An 18,958-nucleotide genomic window follows, 5' to 3' on the forward strand; every position below is an offset into this window, starting at 1 on the left:
CCCAGAGGAGCAGCGGATCCTCGTGTGCTGGGAATGCTCCATACATGACAGGATCCTGAATAATCTTACCTAAGGCCCTGCCTTGAACAGAATGGTGGACCAGATGATGCTGATCCCTTCCAGCCTGGACTTTTATATGGTGCTGTAGAGCAGTGGGATATCAGAATAACCTGCTTAGAAATAGTTGTGGCACCTCACTACAGTTCTGGCCTTTCCCAGGGCACTAGTACAGGATGAGAGAATGATCTGCTGTCTTAAGTTACATTTACTTCCAAAATACTTGGTTGTCTCCTATGGTTTGCAGTGTTCCTTGGAAGAAGAGCAGCAACAGAAGGAAAAGAGACACTTTTGTGCCTTGCATGCTTATGCGGCTACAAGCACTGCAACATTTTAGCTCCCATAAGTCCTGGTTCTTTGCTGGCATTCTTCCTCTTTCCATCCTTCAACCCTTACTCTCTGCCCCCAGTTCTGAGCTGGGAAAAATCTATTTTTGTGAGCAGAATTGAAAGAGAAAAAGCGAAATTGCAACATGCCTGAAAGTTCAGGAAATAAAGCCACATTAAGTTGCCAACTCTTTTTTTTTGTCCGTGGGCTTTGTCCCCTGACCTCAGTGTTGTCCCTCAGCACCAGGCCATCCTGTGGCATGGTGTCACTGTGGCATACCTGCTGTGGCATTGGGATTTGCAATTTTTATTGTGCTTGAAATACAAATCTCGTGCTGTAATTTTGTCATTACAGAAAGACTGGCCACGGTAGTTATCTTTCTTAGCTGTTTTTAAGCAAATTCTGTGTATTTTTCAGTCTTCAGCTGTGAAACCTGAGGCAGAATATTAACTTGTAACCACACATAATCAAGTCTTGCTTTTTGACCCTACCCCCACTTTGGAGTAGAAGCTCTGTTGCAAGAAGTGATGACAAATCGAAGGGCAGAGGCACCAGAACAAATGCACATCTGTCACTAAAGGACACACGTTTCCTTGAAAATGTTTGCATCCCAAGTGTCTAGACAGTAAAAGTAGTTATTGGGATTTCCTGTCCCTGGAGAGTTGTTGCAGAGTGGTGCCCAGGGAGACCGCTTGTTTTACAGACCTCTAAAGGGTGATATTTTCCAAGATGAGGTCCACTCAACAAGCCAAATCAGGAGATCCATGTTAGGCTGCTGTACAGAGGAGCTGTGTGTTGGCAGTGCAGATTCTCATACCATAACTGTGTAAAGGAGCACACAGCTTTTCTTCCAGCAGAAAACTTTATGTACTGGTGGCTGTGTTGGCTCACTGATAAACCAAGGGCACATTATCTATGCCCTGCTCTGGGGAGCATTGCCACATCACCTTTCTGTTCTGAAGAAATTTCCAGTGCTTCATAATTGGCACCATTGGGAATCAAAGGGAGAAAGCAACAGGTGGCAAATGATTCTTCAGAGCTGCTCTGATGGTGCACAAGGTGGCTTGGGGCTTGGGAGTCCAGTTAAGTGGTGGAATGATGTGAGGCAGAGGTAAAGAAATGTTGTTGCTGGAGGGAAATTAGAACTGGTCAGCTTGGCCACAGAGTAAAATGGGAGTAGCATTTGTAACTGGTCAGTGGGAAGGTAGAGGATGGGAGGGCAGAGAATAGGACAGAAGAAACGGGCATCTCATCTCCTGCATGACTGTTTGCAAAGCTTTTAGCAGGGCCTGTTGCAGTAGGACAAGGGTAATGGTTTTAAACCAGAAGAGGATAGATTCAGATAAAATAAAAGGAAAGCGTTTTTTACAATGAGGGTGGTAAAACACCACAACAGGTTGCCCAGTGAGGTGGTGGATGACCCACTCCTGAAACTGCTCCCATCCAGGTTGGATGGGGCTCTGAGCAGCCTGATCTAGTTAAAGATGTTCTTGCTCACTTCATGGGGATTGGACTAGACAATCTATGAGGTCCCTGCCAGCCCAAACAATTCTATGATTCTGTGATAAATGAAGATGTAACTGGAGCACGCATTTCCCTGCCTTGATACAGTTTTCATCTCTGTGGGGTAGCTGGCTGCTAAGTCAGGGTAAATAGGCTTTTTGTGGTGAGACAGAAAGCAAGGCTGTGTGAGTCTGTTACAGACTTTAACAGGGTAATTTGAAGGTAGGCAGGTTAAGACTTTGATCTAGCTCTTTTCATTTTTAATCCATTTGCAAAGTCCATGTAAGCAGAGCTGTGAAAATGGAACATAGTTTGGTTCTGCTATATGATGCACACCTCAGCTGTGCATCTGTCTCCAAAATGTTGGCACTGTCTGAAGTACAGGTCACACAAGAAAAAATATTTGGCGGTGCCACTTCCACAAAAGATGGTCAACTTAACCCATCCTCCAGAGTTTTTTCTCATCACTTGGTTTCATAGTATAATGCTGCACATAGATTTTTAATTTAAACGTTAAGCAATACTCTGGTGCTTTATTGGGAGTTTCTGTACTCCTTTACTTTAAATCAATAGCTTTATTCAAAGTCAGCAAGGCTTCTCACACATGCCACAGTTAAGCCCATGCTCAACATAACTGGCAGCTGCCTGAGAGGGAGCTGACTTGCTGGGCTGTGGCATTTGGGACACGAGCCTTGCCTTCAGAGGATGTTGTGCTTTGCGAGGTCACTTATTTCCAGCCCCCTCTGGTGCTCAGGTTTTAAGAAGTAGAGAAATGGGCTTGAACTTGCTTGAGCCGCTTACGAGCCACTAGCCAGGTTTTACTGGGGGCTGCCAGGCCTGTCTGGGTATCTTCTGCTGACCTTGTTACGGCCATCGGGGCACAGCAAATGGAGTCATCGGCAGGCAGTCACATTAACCAACAGCCAGCGTTAATTTGCCCTTTGAAAATGAAGAAATCAATATGTTGATCCAGTTGGAAATCCCTTTATTCACAAAACAGTCTACCCCAAACCCCTCTACATAATTAAGGCTAAAGCCAAATTTTGTTTGGGTGAAATGCACAATCTGTCTGCTCCCTAAGCTGTGCTGAATGAAGTTCTCCCCCAATGGCACAGGGAGCAGCTGTCACGCTGTTGCTTTAATAACCATGAGACAAAATGATTAAATTTCCATCAATCATTTAGCATTATCAGAATAGATCATTTTAATAAATTGTTATCATAGGATCAGTGCCTTGTACCTTAGACAGGAGACAGTTTGAGTGATCCTCCTTGCAGGAGATGCCTGTCCTGGTTAAAGCAGCAGTTCCACTAAATCCACCATTTTTCGTGAGGGTGCCTGCTAGCTGGGTCTTTTGAAAGTAAAGACAGTCCTGTAATCAACTCAGTGGCTTTTTGGTTTCAGGCAGTGTCCCCTTGTTCTTGCACTGTATAAAAAGTCATCAATCTTTTGTCTTGGGGAAAATCCTCAAAAGGTAGTAAGTGTGAGGTGTGAGGGAACTAAACCCTGTTTTCAGAAGCCTTTTCAGAGCCAGAAGCTACATGCCCAGCAATACAGATGTCTACCAACTGAGCTTTCTGAGAAAGTGAGAGGATTTCATGGGAATGTTTAAATGTACATACTTTTTAAAACCCCTGTGTCCTGCCTGCCTATATCTCTAAGCCACTGAGTACCTTTAAAACTCTGTCCCCTTGGCCCCCTTGGTTGAAATGTTCATCTGTTTTCAGTGTTTTACCTACTTACCATGTTTCTTCATAGTCATCTCCATGGTGTATCCAAGGTGTCTTCCCCATGCTTCTCTCTCCTCAGAGAAGTTTCTTGGCTAGAGAATAAGATAGACCCTAACCCAGTTTTTAAAGCCAACTGGACCCTGTCTGTCGCTGGTGTGTTGTGTGAGCAGGAAAATGGAAAACTCCGAAGTCCACACTGAAATTCGTGACTCCTTACTGTTTGTCTTAAGCATTCTCTTCATCTGTCCTTCAAGGGTGGTGGTGGATGTCAAACACTTACAGATTTATTCAGCTTTTTGGTGATGCTGAGAAAAGGTGATCATGAAAAATGGAGAAAAGCTGGAAGATCCTTCATTGCTTCTACCTGGAAATACGTTTAACAAATAGACAGTGCACTGGGTTTCTGTAAATCAGACTTGACCGTCATTTTTCATTGGAGAGAGGGTTTTTGCTGTCCTGTTTGGGAGCAGCTAAGCCATCAAAGAAACACATGAACCTTGGCAAGAGAAAAGTATTTTCAGGCAGGGTCATCTTATTCCTTGCTGTATGTTTGAAGCTCCTGGGTGCAAACATGTGCCTGCAATGTTCCCCAGTGTAAGCTGTTGTTTCGTTTGGATGTTTGCTTGGTTGCCTTTTTTGTTGTGGTTCTTTTTTCCCTTTGTGCAATAATCTCACTGTCTTTTCTTCTTTTTCTTCTCCAGGCCCTCAAACTGACACGAGATGTAGAGAGAGAACCCTTTGCCAAATCTGCTGTCAGCAAGTGGACAGTGATACTGTTTACAGCTTACGACCTTTGTGAACCCTGCATTATTTTCCTAATGAAGCAGACTGTTAATAGGCCCTTTACTGGAGTGGAGAACCTACTTTTTTTTTTCCCCTTTTCTTTTTTTTTTTTTTTTTCTTTTTCTTTTTTTGTTGAAAATTGAACTCATTCTGAAGTATGCAAAATCTTCCTTTTCTGGGATGGCCAAGCACCTGCTGTGGAGACAATGTTCAGCACCATCCTGTTGAGAACACACTGTGTAGCCTTTACACTAGTTACTTGTCAATGAGTATGTGGTGTTTCAATATATTAATGGTTTATGGGATGTTTTAAGTTGGCTTTTCTTTTTAGAGGTTTTCCCTGTCTGCCCACCCTCCCCCCTACAGCCTCCAGTTTGATTTCTGTAGATTTTTAACCATTTTTGCTTTCTCTCCCTGGGGAATCTGAGGCACTGTGCACATGCATGGAAATGACTGTGACCCAGCACTGCTCAGGTGTCAGGGTTTTCTGAAGGCACAGCGTTTGTTAGTCCTGTCAGCCAGCTGGATTCCAGAGAGGGGATATGCGTGGCCTGTTTGTTTGTTGGGTTGGTTGGTTTGTTTCTTTCTTATTCTTTCCTTAAGTTTAATGGTACACCCCTGTTTTCCGTAAGGGTCAACCCAGAGCTGGTTGCAAAGCAAGGGAAGCTGGCGAGTGTTGCCTCTTGGCTCACGAGGACGGACTGACAGCGGGTGCCACTGCCCTGACATGCACCGAGGCACGAGCCCCTTTCCTGCCCACTGGAGCAGGCTGCCCTCCTGCCTTAGGTTGGCAAAGCTGCCCTCACTGCCGTGGGGAGCTGCTGAGGAGTTACGGGCTGAGCTGCTGCACGAGGTGGATGCAGTCACCTGTAGAGATGTGTTTGGAAGCACAGAAATTAAAGGAAACCGAGCGGCTGGGCATCGGCAGGTGACTTGCAGTGACAATGCCAGGAGCTGAGGCACAGATCACTGCAGGGTGTGTTATGGCATTAGTGATCCTGTTTATTTTTGTTGTTGTTGTTTTGGACATATCCTTGATTATTTTTTCCTTCTCATTATGTATAATCCATTGTGGCAGAAGCAGGAGTGGGAATGGCACAATATCATACAAATGGCTTTTCATATGAGCGTAGATTGTAGCAGGATAAATGACACTGAAAGACAAGGCAGTTTTATATATTTTGCTTCTAAGATTTTCTTTTGTAAAATGAATAATAATTAATAATAATAATGAATAAAAGGTATGGTGCTGTATAGATCCTCTCTATAATCTGGAAAGTTTGATTACTTTTTATTAGTATATGGGGGGGAGGGATACAAAAAAAGAGGGGAAAACACCAGTGGTACATAAGGATTTGGTATGAAGAGGTTCTGAATAGGACAGTGTATACATAATTCTCCAAAGCGATATATGAAGTTTTTTTTTTCCTTTGCATAAAAGCATTATGCATATAAATATATAAATATATTTTATTATGTACAGAAATGGATCATTATGCATGGATGTTAGGAAAACAAAACTAGCATTTTAACCCAAGGTCTCAGTGCATGAGTTCCCACCGACCCGTGTCCCATGCAATGTGGAGTGATTCCCTCTGGCCACTGCCACCACACATGCACAGTCATGCACCAACACTCACACGCATTCGTGGGCCCTTCCTCTCTCCTTACTTTCCAGGTCCCTGAGGTGATTTTGGTGAAACAACGGCTCCTAGTGTGATGGAAGTTTTGGTTTTGTACCGTAGCCCCCATGCTGTTCTCCCATAAAGATGCACCTCTTGGTTTCTCCCCCCAGTTACGACTGTGTAGGCTCTGTGCAGTTGTGGTTAGCATAGCCCTGTAGCATATCAACTCTTTCAAGCAGCCAAGGGTTTATCATTTGCCTTTAAAAAACATTCTCTTTTCTTTTTACACTGAGGGGTTTTATTTGTTAGCACGTGGCCTAGTTTATTGCATTCGTTGGAGCTGGCTGGTGCACGTTGCCCATGTCTATCACCAGCCAGCTTCCCAGGATACTTGTGTGGCACAGCTGGGCACCCTGCTTAACCGAGTGCAGTTGCAGGCACCTTTTACTGAAATCGGTCAAGAGTTCATCACTGGCCTCCCCTGAGCGTGTGCCATTAGCTCTTAGCTTCCTGGTGCACCCCAAAATTTGAGTGTATGCTGAAGGACTTCCCTCTGGTGTTTCTTTCACTGAGGCTTCTCTGCAGCTGCTGCCCTGTGGCTGGACTGGTGCCTCAGCCCCATGTTTTGGCTGTCAGCAGAGCTCAATTGGTGGCTCCCCATGCTGAGGTGCAGCTTTTGATCCCTACACAGATGAGCCTCCAGTGAGACCCGTGGTGCTGCCCAAAGAGCCACTGACACTGACAGATCGGTAAAGCCTGACTCGATGATATGGCCAAAGTGACCAAACCCCATAATTTGTTTTTTTTCTTGGTACAGATTCAGTTCTTGTCCAAGGCAAGGGAAGGTCTGTTGAAAACTTAAATGAAAAGGCTGCAAATTCTGCTCTGTTCCGGCAACTTAGCCTGCTTGGGTTCAGAGGAACTGCTTTCTACTGGCAGAAATGAGAGACAAAATGATGGCCTGCTCTGTTCAGAAAATGGAGAAAAAACACTTGGTTTAGAGACAGCCCATCAATGGCAGAGAAGTTTTTTTTAAGAAGAAATAATAAAAGCATTAGTGGCTGAAAGGCTTAACCTGCCCCCCAGCAATGTCAAGGGGAGCATTTCCATTGGCGTGGCTGGGACAGCTTGGACCCCTGCTTTGGAGAACATCCCAGCACTCACTGAAGAGGGAAGGACTTGGCCAGCCTCTTCAGTTTGGTTTGGTTTCTATTACTCAGTTTTGGGGCCAGAATTTTCAAGCAGAAGTGCCTGGTGTCAGGCACCAAACATCAGGGACTCCAGCGTGGTCGCAGGGGACAAGCTGCTCTGCTCTCATGGCTTCTTGAAGGAAGGGGAGGGGACAGGTCCCCCCAGACCCAAGGGAAGGTCATCGCCCTCTGCACCTGCTGAGGTGCCCAGCAAAGGCCCTTTACTCCAGAGGTGCTAAATAAATCTCCCTGAATTCAAAGGGCCACTTATTTAGGTGTCAGAATTAAGCCTTGAATAGTTAGTTTGGGGAACCTACATTTTGAAGATTTGGCCTTTGAGTCTTTGAATGTTTAAGCCTAGAAGTTGTCCTTGTGAAATCATGTAAAACAGATGAAGGTCAAGGTCACAATTACATGGTTGTGTTTTGAACACTTGGTCTAAACAAAAGGTCTAAAAAGGTGTTATTTATGCAGTTTCTAGTCACAGGTTGGGGCTTGATTTAATGATTTTGTAAAAGAAATTTTCTCCTAAGAATAATCAGATAGTTAAACACTGCTTAACTCCAGAAATTTTTGTGCCACTGCTTAAAAAAGTTACCTTTTAGGTCATGTATTTCTCCAAAATTATATCATTGCTTGGCAATTGGTGTCTTGTAAGTGTTTCAAGTACACAATATACCTTTGGAATTGCCAACAGATGCGAAGGGGGACCAGATACATTTCGTAACTATGGGTTGGAAAAAATGGATTGTACATTTGGCTTCACATGTTTAACTTTTTTTTTAAAAAGTTGCATGATTGGAAAAAATATGTATACAGTATCTGTAAAACTGTTTTATCTGTTTCTGTTTCAAGCCATGTAAATTGGAAGAATATTAAATCCACAGCCTTATCGCGCATGGCCGTCTTTACATACCGAAGAGCTGAACAGTTTATACTTTTCATTTGGGCTATCTTGTACTTTCATTTGAAAGCAGACACTCTCACGTTGCAGTCTTACTGAGGATTTTGTAATATAAAAAAAAAATAAAAAAAAAGAAAACAAAGAAAAAAGATGCTGCCCTGGAGGAATATATTACCTTGCTACTCAGAGGTTGGAAGGAAGTTTGTTTTGGAGCAAAACCTGCCCCTTTCCAAATGAAGTAGAGATGCAGTGCTTACTCCACTTGGTGTTAGTAGATATTGCCTTGTGTATTCCATTTTAAATTGTAATCTAGTTTGTAAAAGAGATGGTGACGCATGTAAATAAAGCATAATGGATCTCTACATTGCACATTTGCCTTTGCTGTTTTATTGTGTCACACACAGGACCTGGAGAAGGGGTGACTTTCAAGCAGCAAGTGAAAATGGCTGGTGGGGTGCTTGGGGCTGGGCAGGGCTCCCCAACCTGCATCCAGCAATATCTGTCAGTCCATATTGACATGGGCCTCAACCCTTCAATCCTTCAGCCAAGCTAGTGTAGTTTTGGTGGTCAAATACCCCCCAGGGTGATCATTTACTACTGCTAAAAAATCACAAAGTTCTCTTGAATCTGGGGACAGAGGGGGTTGTCCCCAGGGGTGGCAGCTGCACGCTGCAGCTGCAGACCAGCTCGCCTGAGCTGGGAGAGAACCCATCCGACCACAGACCTGTCCAGAGAAGGGTTACAGCCCCCACCATGGCTTGGCTGGGTTTCAGACTGTCTTTGAAAAATGCCTGGAGTACTTGAAACCACCCGTTTGGGATTTGGGATCATGAAACCAGCAGCCTGACTCAGCAGGAAGTTATACTGAGGGCTCTGGCTGAGGCACTGGAGAGCGTGCTCAGAAATGAGAGACATGTCAACAAAAAAACTCTTCTCCCACCCTGATGGGAAGCCAGAGATGTACATGGTCTTTTTGACTCCTTTTTCAGGAGGAAATTGTATTTTCAAGAAAGAGGAGCCTTTCATCACAGGAGGGAGGGGGTTTTCATTACTTCGGGGGGACAAACTGTGATGGTGTCCTTGCAGAGCCCACAGGAACATTACGCTGAAGTAAGCAGCAATAAAGAGCAGCTTGGGGATATCCCTTGTTAAACACAGCAAGAGCTGTTCAGGTTTTGCTCTAACTAGAGATAGCCTGAAACACGACAAGATCCAGACAGAGTAAATAGCCTTTGACCAGGAGAAAGTGTGCATTAAACTTGCCAGAGTGAGAGTGCACTTGTCCTGCAGCAACTACAGCTTCCCATCACAAACAGAGCTGTTTTGCTTGTTTTTTCAGAAGGCTTCTTCAACAAGGCTCTGCCAGGGAAGGACTCGGGCTCTCTGCCTTGGTATTGCTGCACTGATATTTGGGACACTGATATTGTGATTGTTTGGCCTAGTGAGGTGCCAAGTCAAAGGGACTCAGCTTTAACCTGAATTTAGGCAGGGGTGGCCACAGCAACGAAGATGATCTGATCAGCTCCTGAGCAAGTTTTGTGCTGAACCTACTTGGGTCTGTTGTGCAATGCCTTAGCTGTGACCTTCAGTTCACACGGCCTTGGAATAGATCATTCTTATCTTTCACAGTACTTTCAAAATAAGTCCAAACATTTTAAAACTTCTCCAAGTTATCCCAGAAGGCAAAAGACTTTTCAAGTTGCTGCTGAGGCTGGTGAGGCAACAGAGAGCTATTTTGGGAGCTCCCCACCGCATATGCTGAGTCGTGAGTTCAGCCAGGCCAGGGAAAACAGTATTTTACAGCTCTTGTTTGGTTACGGCTGCCAAGGAAGTTAGGGGTGCTTTCAAGAAGGCTGAGATAAGTAAATCTGAGAGGCTACCTCTTTTACTGGTTGGAGCCATCATGGCTGGAATCTCCCCCTTCAAAAGGAAGTCTTCCTGGATGAAGTGGAGCCCAAGCCAGATGGAGTAGATACTGCTCTTGCTGGTACACACGTTCATCCCACTGCCAGCGGCTTCTGCGCTGTCTCATGGCATCTCTCTCTGCCCAACCCAGCCCACAGAGCTTTTTTTTCCCACTGGGTCTGCCTGTGAAATTTTTAAAAATGAAAATACATTAATCACATAAGTACAAAGCATAGAAAATTCCACTAGAGCAACAAAAAAACCAAGTAAGCTTTTTTAAATTTTTTTTTACTGTGGTTTAAATCTTTGAGAAACTTTGGAATTGTCTGGCAAAATTCAGAATCTCCGGATTGGAATTTTTATTTTTGCACCTGGATTTTCTTTGCATACTCATGACATGAGCAGTTTTGCATATGTCAAAACATTTACTTACTAGAACAAAGTGTTTCCTGCTTTTATTTTTTGATGGTTTGATGGCATACCAAGGACCTGATTTAATCTAGAAAATGAGATAAAATGTCCCAGTTCAGTAGGAACAGCTGGCATGAATGAGGTTAACTGTTGTAACATTCTTTTAATGTTACATTATGCCATGCAGGTTTAAAGATGCCTATGTCCTATGAGTGACATGGTGAAATGGGGGAAAACTAAAAATACATGACATCTCATAAAAATATTTCCAACTTCCAAGACAAATACAATGCTGATCAGGAGTATTTTCTCTCAATTTTCACTCTTTTTGAGGCAATACCTTAGAACTTTGTTTTTGCTGAAACTTAAAGCACAGAGCAATTCCCACGTGTTGCCTTTCCCTGGGGATCAGCTTTCCAGCAGTGCTCTCTGCAATGGGCATTGAGGCTGCTGCTGGCACCTGTGGACCCTGGCAGCGCAGAATGTCAGAGTTTGGCTCTATTTCATGCTCTGAGGGCCACTGTAAACCCTCAATTGTCCCATGGCTGGTGCAGCGAGGTCCAGCACGGGAGGATGGGAAGGACATCAGTGGGAGCAAACACAGCAGATACCAGCACCTTGCTCTGGTGTGTGATAACCTCTCTAAAGATTCACCTGCTGCATGGACAATGGTTCCTTCTGCTGTTCCTAACCACCTTGGAGAAGGATGGCATTGGTTACAAAGTGCTAGTTAAGAAATACAGGTGTACTCTACCTCTGACCCCCAAAGCAAAAGATGGAGACAAAGTGTTGTGAGTTGGCAGAGTCACCTCAGAGGTGCTCCCTGGAGAGCAGCAGAGGAAGCTGCTCCTGATACCTTCCCCTCCAGAAGGGAGAAGTCCAGCCATTCCAAGCCTCTGCTGTGAATGACTGGCCTGGTGTTTGTCTTGGATTTGTTCTTTCAGAAGAAAATTCATACTTCACCAGCACTTTATCTTAAATCTCTCTTAGGCTTCTCTTACTTAAGGTTAACCAGGCTTGTACACCATTAACTAATTCATGGATGAATGTCCTGGAGAAAAGTCACTGCTTAGGAAGCAATAAAGCAATTCATAAAAGACATACAATAAAAAACCAAAGTCCTTTTACTCATTAAATTAAACCCATTGTCATTCACACTTCTCTGGAGAGTCATATTTGCAATATCAAATTGTTATCAACCTCAGCGTGCATCTGTTAGTCAGAATTTATGGCGAGGCTGCCTCGTTTATACAGAAGATTTTGCCATGCACTGTCACTCAGCCTAGCATACTCCCATGGAAAAGCTACAATTGAAGTTAAAATTCTACTCTGTCATAGCAGTTATAAAATTATAGTGGCTTTCAGAACAGGACAAAGTCTCTTCCTGAGCAAGGCAGTACCTTTGGGTGTCTTCTCTGAAGCTTCTGCCTCTGGGGAAGGCAGCAGAGGGGAGGTCAGGCATGGATGTAGAGGGGATGTGCAGGGAGCTGTGTTTGCTCTGCAGCCTGGGCACGTGGCTGTCACCAAAGGGCCAGCACTAGCCAAGTCACACAGATGGGAGTGGTGACGTGGGAAGTTTCCCTGGAGTAACACCAATGCAGAGCTGCTCTTCCCTTCTCACCCATAACAAGCACTTCAGGGTGAGCCCATTTCACTTGGTTTTTCACCAAAGGACATCAAGGTGAGAAGTTGCCTGCAGAAAGTGCCCTGAATTGCTGGGTCCTGGGGGATGTGGCTGCATTTCCAGCCTCTTAGATCTCCTACCAGAACATCTTTGCTTTTCCACAATGTCTTCCCCTTTCCTTGCCAAGGCTTTGTTCCCTTATTAAGAGAGCGCCTCTGGGATGACAAGATGATGTTGCTGTTGGCAGGAGACTCTCAAGGTTTGGTTTTCCCCCACAAAGGGATGTGTAAGGAGCAAGGGGGTGGGCAGCTCCCACCTTATGGATCTCATGGACCATGCATCCAAGGGGGTTTCTGCTTGGGTGCAGAGGAAATGTGAAGAGATGTGAGCCCACGGGAGTGAAAAACAAGGTGACAAGTGGAAAGGGTTTAGTAAAATACTACTCTTTAAATGATACAATGCCATGGGGGCATCTGAGCCATTTTCTCGTTCCCTTTGGTCATTCTTCAATCCATATCTAAAGTCACCAGTGATTTTCATTGCTGTCAGCAATGATCTTCCTGTCTTTTAGTCCTCATGAACCCTTTTTGTAAATAAATTTTTTTTCTTATTTTTTTTTTAATTTTCTTTTATTTATTCTTTTTTACATTTTCTGTTTTTCTAAGGCCAGTTATTATAATGTTTGTTGGGTCAATTATATAAATTGTGGACATGGTTATTTTTTTTAAAGCAAGAAGCCCAGGTAACACAGTTACCTGGTAAGAACTCACTGCCAGCACAAGTCGCACCATTCCAGCTACACTAGGAAGAAACACTCCTTGTTTTGCTGCTTCAAGCAGCACCTGAGTCTGAAGACAAAGTTTGCTGCTCTAGCTGCATCAGCCACCCTTTCCTAACACAGGCGAAACCCTGGACATTTCTTCACCTGGAATAGTGAAGCTTGCAGCCAGTGTGGTCTGGTGGCTGTGTTCACAGGTCTGCTAAGGTAAGGAGAGGTAGAGCTGAGACTACAAATGGTTTGTGGACCTCTTACCAGGTATGGCAGCTCAAAGGGACCCCAGCCCACCACTTCACAGCAAACTCCCACAGACAAATAAATGGGAAAGAAATTAATGCCATGTTCTTTTAGGAAATGTCTCTCTTTGTTCATGCTCTGCCAGGTTTTTCTGTGAGAAATGAATATTGTGAAGTAACTTTACACAGTTCAGGTGCAGCCCAGAACAACCAGCTGCAGAGTTGACAGGGGTGTCTGCTCTCTGGCAGTGCTGCACGTGCGACCTGCAATACTTCCCTGGGCCATAAACTGCAAAATAAGATTGAAAACCTTTGATTCTCTCTATTTCAGTGAGTCAAGAATCTGCAAACTTTTCCAACTGAAGGTTGTCAGAATTTGAACATTTAATGCTGATCACCTCATCCATAAGCTAACAAAGGGCTTATCTGTTTCTTTTCCACAATAACTGACAGCCCTCTGTAGGCACATGTTCAGCATTTCAAGACTAACTTAAAGGTCAAATTTACCGTACGGGCAGATTGGGTGAGCTCATGGTTGAGGAAAGACCATCTAAGGGTGACTTGTCTAACATCAGTGTGTGTACACACACACACACACACTCAGAGGTCACACTCATTTTTTTTTGGTCTAGCCTTGTCCCAGACATGACCCACGTGCCAGAGTATCAGGATAAAGCTGTACTAGAAGTGTTAGATGTGGGTTGAATCTGGCACCTGAAACACAAGAGTCTGACAAAAGAAATGTTTGAAGAAAGAAATGGTGCCAAATTACATTGTTCTGACCACTCTTGTTTGAAACCTGAATTATGACAAACTGCTGAAGCCCTCTGTGTTTAAGCAGTTTACTCCCAGATTTTGGGTAGGCCATTATGGGATGCAGACTCTTATGCTAGGAAACAATGACCAGTTCCTACATTTTGGGGATTTCTCCGCCGTGTCCCACAAACTTTTTGGCCAATTGTCAGTTTTCAGCCCCTCTACCTTTCACCTGGCAGGAAAACCACAGGTGCTTGACCAGAGAAGAGGAGTTTGGAGATAACAACTGCTTTTTCACCGAGGCACTTCAATATCTACTGGCTTGCCTGTGTGCATTTCTAAAAGTAGGACTTGTGTGCTATCTCCCCTCCCAACTGTCCCTTCTATTCTCCTGTGAGCCTAATCTTGTGCCACACTTGTCCCCCTGCTCCTCCTGCCACCTGCCCCACCCAGCCTTGGCTGGATGCCATGGCCACGGGGCCCTGGAAACCCAAAATTTGGCAGCAGCCTCCGAGTGCTGGTGCAGGGTGAGGCAGCCCAGCAGCTGGAGGACATGTGCCCAGCACCCTGCAAGGGCCACATGCAGAATGAGGACTGCCACCACATGCCAGCACGGGGAACTGGGAGGGAAAATCAGCCAGGTGAGACTCAGCAGACAAAGATGCTGTGCTGAGGAGAGAGACCAGCTGGCAAACGCCAAGTGGGGCTCAAGCAGCATCCCTGGAAAAAAGGTGTTGTGGGAGCAATGAGGTGGAAACTGTCTGAGCTGCTGCTGTGGACTTGTGGCACTGGGACCCCTCAGATGTTTAAGCCAGGCTGGAGAAGAGCAAGAATGAGCAGGGCAGTGAGGATGGGGACCAGTGGGAGAAGGCTGATGTTATTTGTTAGAACAAGTTGAGAGGGGACACATTCATGCATTACTTCATGAAGGAAATTACTTAAAACCCCCCACCCTTCATAGCCACTAAGGAGAGGACACAGCCGTGTTTCATCTACAGGAAATTTAGGTTATGTTCTCTTAGCTATGAAGATAATTAACACATTTCCTAGAGGTGTGGACTTTTCTTCATTAAGGGTATTTTTTGGAAGCAAAATGTTTGCCTGGATTTTCCACGGCCCTGCCTCAGAGCAGGAGGGTGATCTCCCGAGGTCGCTTCTAACCTCCTATGACTTGCCTTAAGGACTTAAAGCGGCTTTAAAACAAGACAAAAAAAATTTTAAAAAGCACAGAGGCTTCTATCCATTCCTACCTAAGGCACAGGTCTCTACGTACAGTAGCAAAGTGTTATCTTTTCTGCTGGTTTGCCTGTAACAGGTATTGGGTAATGTTGTCCCACTGTGCTGACGCATGAGGCAGGGTGTGCCCCCGACCCCAGGGAGGTATTGATGTAGCACAATCACGGAATCACGGAATCTGCTGACTTGGAAGGGACCCTCCAGGATCATGGAGCCTGACTCCTTCTGGACCAGAGGTATAAATACAGGTGAAAATATAGATATTCCTGCAGTGGGTCAGGTTTGTGTCGGAGTTGGCCTGCTTTCCCTGCTGAGGGCACGTGTTGGCCCTCCTGGCAGGGACAATGGGCCAGACCAGGAAAAGGTGCAAGCAGCAAAGCCCCACTGACTGTGAGCAGCAGGACTGGAGTGAGCACGGACATTTCAGGGAGAGGCAGCTTTGGGTGAGCGCCAGCTTATCAGAAAACCCAGGCCCTGGTGAAAGATGCAGGCTGAAGCCTTTTGGGGTGTCCCCATCACTGCTGCCAGGCCACCAAGGCAGGTGTTTGGGAGGGTGTCTTTCTGGGCCAGGAGGATCCAGACAGTCCATAATGGCAACTGTGGGCAAAGCTCTGGTGCCTGAGCAAACAAATTATGCCAGAGGACGAGAAGATGCTCATGGCAGCACCAGCCTCCTCTGCTGCTGGCAAACAAGAGCGATGGCTGCCTCCATGCCCAGCAGCAACCTCACCAAACAAGGGCACAGCACAGTCAGCCAGTAAACTGTACCAGACTCGGGCTCCCAGACAGAAAAAACAACCCCCTGCCTGTGCGATGTTTACATTAGGAGTTTATTTTACAGTTCATTTCACAATCCGTTTCTCTTCTCCCTTTGCTGTGAGGTGATTTATGGCACTGCAGATCCTATCTGCCTGCCCTGCCCAGGGCACTGACCTGGAGAGAAACCTGCCAGGGCTCTGTCCTTGTCCTTGCTGCTCTTTCATCCACAGCTGCCCTTACCTATGAGTAAAACTAGAGCAGTTCCTTCCAAATAATGATAAATTAGTCTTTGGCTCCCTCGTGCTGGTGGTATTTTGAGGGGTGGGCAACTCAGGGTCTCTGGAGAGAATGAGCAAACAAGCAAACCTGAGCTTCCCTGTGGCTGACTGCTCTCCTGGTCCCACTGGTGGGGTGTTGGGGACTCCTGGCTTGCTGTGGCACTGCAGACCCCGTGCCCTGGGCGAGGAGGTGCCATTCCTGGCTGTGAAGCGGTTGGCATGATCCATGGCTGCAGGACACGGCTGGTCCCTGCCCATCCTGTGCCGTAAGGGACTTCCAGGGGCTGGTGGGATTAAGTGGGATTAGTTGCTCCATGGTACATTTAGATGCTGATTTTTATGTTTCCCTGTTTTAGTGACATTCAGGGAGGTGGTTTAGCTTCACTGGTTTAATCAAGAGCTCCAGAGCTGAACGTGCAAAAATGATGTGCTGCATTTTACTGAGAAAATAAGAGATCTGATCAGAAGATCTGGTGAGAAATCCCTGAGTAATACTTGACCTTCCTTGCTGTCTGTGTGCTTTGAAGGCAAAGGATTTAGTGCTTCCTTGTGCAGAGCCAGGTGTTCCCTATGAATAACTGGACCCAACCTAAAAGCAGGAGGAAGTGTATTTAAAAAAACAGAGGTGTGGTAATGACACTATGAAGCTTTTTGTGTGTTGTGTAATCCACGGCTCCTGAAGAGCCTGCTCCCCAGTCATGCCTCAATCACTGCATCAAAACAATGACAAAAACCTAATAAGTTGACTGGCAAGAGGGGTTTGCTCCTTTTCCCCAAGAAAATGTTGTTCACCTCACATAAATATGAAGTTCTGTGGACTGAATGCTCATGTGACAGACAGGGTGCCTTGTAAACATCAAAGTCAAAAGTTCTGAAAGAAGTTTTCTCTTACAGTTTTCCTTATCACCACTAATTGCCCTGATGATGACGATGTGTGCAGATGGTAAGAAACAGAAGAGTTTCATGAAGAGGCCACTGAGAACCTATGATTACCTATATTAACAGCTAAATAAGTGTCTCTCCATAAATGTTAGCAATTTACACCTTTTGAATTGCAGTTGTACCAAGTGTGGGGGGGTTAATGTTAAGAACCTTAAGAAGAAATTGGTTTCTTGTTCAGCCTAATGCAAACTAGAAGTCTAGAAAAAGGGCATCGATTTGGCAATACTTGTGTTTGGGCTTTAGGTCCAAATTTATCCATTCCTACAATGGTAACAGTTCTTAAAGGCAATATAAAAATACCTGCTTTTTCCTCCTTTCCTACAAAAAGCACAGGTAGTTAACTGTAGAATGATTCTTTCTTGTGTGTAATAATTCTTCAGACACTGGAGAATGATGTTGGAAATAGAGACACAAAATGGTCAGGTAAGTACAAACTTCTCTGCTTTTATACACATGACTAAATACTTGAAGGGAAGATCATTCCACCATTAATTTCACCATTTAATGTGTCAATTATACCACCAAACAGTGCACTAAAATAATAAACTAACACTCTAGCTATAGAAATTTACTTTAAATTAGCTAGAATTCTATCTGATAAGCCCCAGTAAAGCTTAAACCATTTGCACTAGTACTATGAAGCTGAGATTGGTGTTGGGGTTTCTTTTCCTCTAACTGAAAGTGCACATTTTAGGAAAGGCAGCAAAGCTGGCACTGCTCAGCAGCCTTGGTGGAGACATTCTTAAAAGCTTGTAAGGAAGTCAAAGGTAGAACTGAAAAGCTGAGGGATGGCAGCACCAGCAAGGGCAAGGATGATTTCTGCAGGACGAGCAGGAGGTGCATTTCATAAGAGAGAAACCTTCTCCCTGGATAGTTTTTCATAGCTAGCAACCATGCATTGCAGTTTCTGTGTTGCAACACAAGCTGTCTGCAAAGATTGTGTCTCCCTACCTGACCTGCATGCCCTGAAAGAGGGCCATGAAGCCTCAGGGGAAAAACACGGCCCTGGGGTGTCCTGTGGACCCCAAATAACCTCTCAAACCTGGTGTAAACTCTGCCCAAGAGGCATTTGCAGAAAACAGGCTTCCTCCTTGCAAACCTGCCTTCATGTGGAGCAAAAGTGGAGAGGTTGTCCCCTTCACCTCCTGCCAACCTCTCTGGCCAGACCAAATTCAAAACCCCAAGGGAAAAGATTCAGCTGGTGTGTTGCAACATCCTTCCTCTGTTTTTGCCAATCCTATTTCTCAGTCTGTTGGCTAAGGTCCAGTGTAATATCTCAAGGACACCCCAGTTCCATGGGGGGAATAGGAGAGATGCAAACACTTTTTGAAAACACTTGTTCACATTATTTGGTAGTTTTTTTGGGAATCTTAAATTAAATTCAACCACCCATGAAATGAAAATAACCCAAGGGAAAATGTTAGTAAAGGGCTTGCCAATATATCCAGTGAGGACTACAACATGGTAAACACGTTGCTACTAAAAGGAACAGAGGTATAGATGCCAAAGTCTGGGTTTCTCTGGTTTGTAAGTGGGATTTAATTCAACTCAAATTTACTCAAATTCAGATTTAGTGCCCATTGAGGGTGTCCACTTCCCAGTTCCTGAACAGTTTCTGAACAGTTCCTGAACTACTGCTTCTTGCAGTAGTCTCTGTAGGTTTGGGTCTCCACAGTTCTTTTCTACAAAAATCCTGGCAGTTAATGAGGAATGGTTTTCTAGTGCTTTATTCTATCACACCTCTCAAGAATTTAGTGCAGGATTAAGGCAAATCTCTGATATATTTTCAGAGCAGTTTGCATTTAGCAGTGCAATACATGTAAAACTTACACAGGTAAACCTTCCCCTAAAGGTACGTGCTGGACAAAGGGGTAAGCACAGGGCTCTGCCAGCCTTGGCACTGGAAGGAGCCAG

The 18,958-nt window shown here is 44.9% G+C and overlaps 1 protein-coding gene and 1 long non-coding RNA gene across 3 annotated transcripts in view; both read left to right on the forward strand.

The window, feature by feature from the left end:
• FOXO3 (forkhead box O3) overlaps positions 1-8,488 on the forward strand; it is an 88,934-nt gene extending 80,446 nt beyond the window's left edge. Inside the window, exons 3-4 of one of the 2 annotated variants that reach the window (XR_005956011.1) lie at positions 4,319-4,669; positions 5,033-8,488. The gene's annotated coding sequence lies outside the window, so the exon portion shown is untranslated. Of the gene's footprint in view, positions 1-4,318 lie in introns of both variants that reach the window. The other variant, XM_041478014.1, reaches the window with a different exon arrangement.
• Positions 8,489-14,359: 5,871 nt separating this feature from the next.
• Positions 14,360-17,467, forward strand: LOC121359265. Its single transcript, XR_005956022.1, has 5 exons — positions 14,360-14,470; positions 15,145-15,301; positions 16,459-16,575; positions 16,997-17,045; positions 17,425-17,467. It is a non-coding gene; the product is annotated as an uncharacterized LOC121359265 (long non-coding RNA).
• Positions 17,468-18,958: the final 1,491 nt, after the last annotated feature.

This window comes from Pyrgilauda ruficollis, unplaced genomic scaffold (genome assembly GCF_017590135.1).
Source record: "Pyrgilauda ruficollis isolate IOZ18807 unplaced genomic scaffold, ASM1759013v1 scaffold43, whole genome shotgun sequence".
Lineage (NCBI taxonomy): Eukaryota > Metazoa > Chordata > Aves > Passeriformes > Passeridae > Pyrgilauda > Pyrgilauda ruficollis.